The following is a 4781-nucleotide window of genomic DNA, read 5'->3' on the forward strand; positions in this document are numbered from 1 at the left end:
ATGCAAATTTACCCTAACAGCAGAACGACTGGGAATGACTGGTCACAATGACACACACTGACCACCAGGGAGCAGATGCTCAATGCAGGAGCTGTCCCCTGGTGGTCAGTGCACTCCCACAGGGGTAGCTCTGCTCAGCCACAAGCCAGGCTATTGGCTGCCAGCACAGCGGTGGTGGCGGGAGCCTCTCCCTCCTCCTCAGCAGCACTAAGGATGTCCAGGGACTGCAGCGGTCTGCTCCCTGCTGGTAAGTGGACATCCCCCGAGGGCTGCCGGGCTGCCAGAGGGATGTCTGACTGCCAGCTTGGGCCCGATCCCCCAGGGAGCCCATTTTGATAAATATTATTAAGACATGGTTTGGTGTAGTTTTCTTCATGTTTATTGTGTTTGGGATTCTTGAGCTTTTTGAATCTGTGCATTTAAAGTTTTATCAAATTTGGAAAATTTTCAATGATGATTTCCTCAAATGTTTTTTTCTGTTCATTTTTTGCTTTCCTTCAGTGACTCCAATTAATAATACTGTATATTTGGCTGCCTGAAGTTGTTTCACAGCTTACTTATGTGCTTTACATTATATTGATTCTTTTCCCCCTATGCATTTTATTTTATACTAGAGTCCCAATGCATGAAGATTCGTGCAAGAATAGGCCTTCCTTCCCCTGGCTGCTGGCACCGGATTCCCTCTAGCACCCGGGACCCAGGTCTTCATTCTGGCCACCGCCTCCCGCCTACACTCCAGGCCGGAGCCACCTCCTGCCTTTGCTCTGGGTTGGAGCCACCTCCTACCTTCGCTCCAGGCCGGTTCCGTGGCTGCCGCCCGAAATGATGAAGGAAGCCAAGCATCCCATCTGAAGGAAGCCAAGCATCCTGCCTGCTCCGGCCGGCTCTGTGGCTCCGGCCAGCACTGCCATCTTTGTGGCTATGGGCACCTCCATCTTTGTCATGGAGTGATGGTTAATTTGCATATTACCCTTTTATTAGTATAGATAGTTTTTTATTGTTGTATTTTTTAGTTTACTAATTTTACTCCTACAATGTCTAATCAGCAATAAACCATTTAGTATATTTTTTAATCTATATTTTTAACTGATATGCAGTTGGTAGCTTCCTGTGCTAGGCCTGGATGTACATGGGAGAGGCCATGCAGGGAATTGAAGCCAGCTGTCACCAGTACCATGCCTGGGGCAAGTCAGCAAAAGGCACAAAGCACCCCAAGACCTACTGACACCTGCCAGCTGTACACAATGCTCAGTCCTAGAAAGGGCCTTGGGCAGTACACAATTTGGGTGGTGGAGGATCTCAGGGGGTCATGAGTGTGGGGCATGTGGTGTTTACCAAGTTAATGCAGATTGAGATTTGGCACTAGTGCTGAGCCTGAGGCTACTAGCAAAAGTCTCAGGGTGCACTGAGGTCAGCTTTCACTGACCTGGCACCTGAAGACCTTTGCAGTAGGTTATGGAATCATCAGAGTGGAGCTAGTGAAGGTCACTAGGCTAATACAGATTCATATTTGACTGTATGGTTGGAGGGCTCAACACAGGGACAATGGTGGCCATCAATCCAGCCATCTCCATAAAGCCACACAACTCAGTTTCTCCCTGTATGTCTCTGGCACTCTCCAAGCAGTTATCCCTCCACCAGAGCCCAAGGTGGATGCCTGTGAGTGAAAATTTGTACCTGATCTCTTTAAAGGGAAACCTGGGTTTCCACCAGCCTTCTATCTCACCCAAATGGATGGAATCCTCACTGATTTTCACAGCCAGATGATATGTAGACTCCTCTTCCAACACTTGTGTTCAGGGCTGGGAAGCCCAGCATGGGGCTGAGACTCTCACTCCTCAGGGAGGACCTCTGCAGCTGAGATGTCTTTCCAGATTCTCAACCTCCATGTGATGTTGTGGGGCCAGCTGTTTTCACATCTCTACCTCTCTTACCAGTCTCTACATGGCTTCTTTTGTATATTCTTAGTTATAGGACTTTTGCTAAGTTAGTCTTCAGATGATTATAATTTAGTTGTAATTTCCATGTGGCCATGGTGGGGAGGTGAGTACAGTGTCAACCTACTCTGCCATCTTGACCTATGTCAACATTTTGAACATATGTGGACAATAGTTAAACTGTTATAATGTCTTCACTAATTCTACTATCTGTGTCAGTTCTGGGGTAACTTTTTGTTGTTGTTGTCAAATTATTTTTCATTGGAACATTTTCCTTTGTAGTTCTTAACTAGCTGGGTATTCCACTGCACCACTGCTGATGTCATCTATGATGTTATGAGGGTAGCGGCCATCAAAATTGCAGCCCACAGACTGGGCAGTCCCCAGGATCTCTTTAATGGTTCCAGAGAGTTCTCTAGCTAGATATTCATGTTGCATCTGTTGGGCAATGATGACAGTCTCATCAAAAGTGATATTTTCACTGTGCTTAATGTTTTTCTGCTTCTTTCATCTTGTGGTGGTTTTTTGAAGGCTTTGATGATCAGGGCAGAGGCAGAATGTACTACCTCAATCTGGGCCTGTCTGTTCTGAATGGTCAGTTTCACTGTAGTTCTCAGACCCTTCCAATCACTGGTTGCTTTGGTGATGTTACCTCCAACCTTTTTTATAGAGAGGCCCATGGGGTCAATCTTGAGTGCCAGGGCAGAGGTGGCACCCACTTCCCCACCGGTGCACCTCGGGTATATGACTTTGATGTCGTTGGGGTCAAACTTCTTTGGAGGCATGGTGAAGGCAGCTGGTGTCAGATTAACCCGGATTCAGAATGGCTGAAGAAAGTTGAACCTAGGCCTCCTCTGAGCAGAAAGCTGAGTTATGAGTTAATTTTCAATTTATTTATTATTCACCCCATTAATGGCTGAATAATATTATATTGTATAAATGTATCATAACTTATTTAGTCAGTCCAATATTAATAAGCATTCTGTTCTTTCCAGTCTTTTGCTAATACAATTAATGTTGTGGTGGACATCCTCATATTTATGCCTTTGTGCAGGTATATCAATAGGATAGATTTCTGAAGTCAAATTGCTGGGTTAGAGAGTATTGCATTTTTTAAATTTATTTATTTGAATTTTTAATTTGATAGTTATTCTGGCCCTATTAAAAGGACTTAGCCTGTTTATGCAAATAATATCTGGAACAGGCAAAATTCCAGCCTGTATCATTGGGTGCCTGCTTTTGGTAGTCATTCAGACACTACCCATTTGATTTGTTCACTCTGACCTGCTTGATGATATTTCTCTTATCTTTCCTATTTCTGCCCCTCAACTTCTGCTGCTTTCCTAAGATTTCCTTGCATAACCACTCATTTTAGATCTATTTTTCCTTTAGACATAATTTCACTATTTTATCCTTAAAGATCCATTTCTAAGGACTTCAGGAACATCTCCCATTTCCCACCCTTGTCTTGTGTAACTAACTCTCCGGGCTGTTCTACTTCTTAGCCTTTACATTATGGGAAAATCATCATACAGTATTTAGAGGTCTACTTCCTTCTACGTCATAGATACAGATCTGCATATTTACCTATCAGCTACTAGGATGAAGCTGTGGTCACTGTGTTCACACAAACCCTACCTAATTTAATAGAGTTCCATGACACCAGCTTTAGGCTCCAAATGCTGCTATATACTCAGCCATCATTTACAGTGGAGTCAAAGAAAGCTGTTTTTCTTTTCTTTCTTGTATCCTGAATGCCTAGAAACATGAGTTAATGAAGCTTAGGCCTTTTATAAGTTCAGAAACTACCTGGGCTTTAAAACTAATCTGAGAAAATATTTGGTAGCCAAGCTTGTCAAAGGGGATCCAATGTACTGTCACTGAATTGAAAACAGGAGAGACTTGGGACTCTTAAGCTGCATGGTAGACCAAATTCTGGTCAAATGAACCCAGATATCCACTCGATTCATACTTATCACTGTGAACAACCACCACTAGTATGTATTTCTGATTGGGAGACCCATGACCCACAAGATCACCTCATAAATAAGTATATAAGAGGGGATAGCTGGATACTGCTGCCAATTGCCTACTGCCCAATCCACCTTGGTTCTGGACTTCACCTTCCTGGAATCTAAAGAGCTAGCCAGTTATTCAAGGGAAAAGTCTCAGTGGGTTGAATATAGATGGAGGGATTAGATTAACATAAAGTAATTCACTAGAGACAGAAATCCATGGCATTGATAATAATCATTATCTTGAAGTGCCCTATATGGTGGTTTTTGTATGTGTGTGGTATTGTCTCCCATGCTGATGTTCTCTCCAAGAACCCAGCATTACTCAGTATACTCCATGTCCTTAACTTTAGCATTCCAGAAGCTTAAGTTCCTTATGTCCAATACAGCATGGGAGAGTGTGAAAAATAGTGGATGTAGAAGTCATAATTACTGTGAAAATAGGTATTTGTAGCTGGATGAATGAAATAAATTGTGGGGAAACTCGGTGAAACAGCAGAGGTTCTCCTCTAGTTAGTGCTTGGGTGATATTCTCAATATGGCTTCTATATCTACCAGCACTAGGTAATTGACAAATAGATACTAATGTGAAGGACCTTGAACAGGACATCTAAATTCAGGGTAATAATTGAAGACAATTATCAGAGATGTTGTAGCTGAATAATTTAGAACCAGAAGATTCTTTTGGTAAACAAAATAATCATAGCTGGAGTAGATAGAGAGTTGGTGCTGACTATGCAATGAATGATTTTTTTTTTCAGAACATCTGCCACTACAAAGATTTTGTGGAGTTATGAAAATGGAATATGCAAAAATAGTTTACTGTGAG

The 4781-nt window shown here is 42.7% G+C and overlaps 1 pseudogene; it reads right to left on the reverse strand.

Annotated features, from left to right (window-relative positions):
* Positions 1 to 2222: 2222 nt before the first annotated feature.
* On the reverse strand, positions 2223 to 2737 carry LOC102252383 (annotated as a pseudogene).
* Positions 2738 to 4781: the final 2044 nt, after the last annotated feature.

Source organism: Myotis brandtii, unplaced genomic scaffold (assembly GCF_000412655.1).
Source record: "Myotis brandtii unplaced genomic scaffold, ASM41265v1 scaffold199, whole genome shotgun sequence".
NCBI lineage: Eukaryota > Metazoa > Chordata > Mammalia > Chiroptera > Vespertilionidae > Myotis > Myotis brandtii.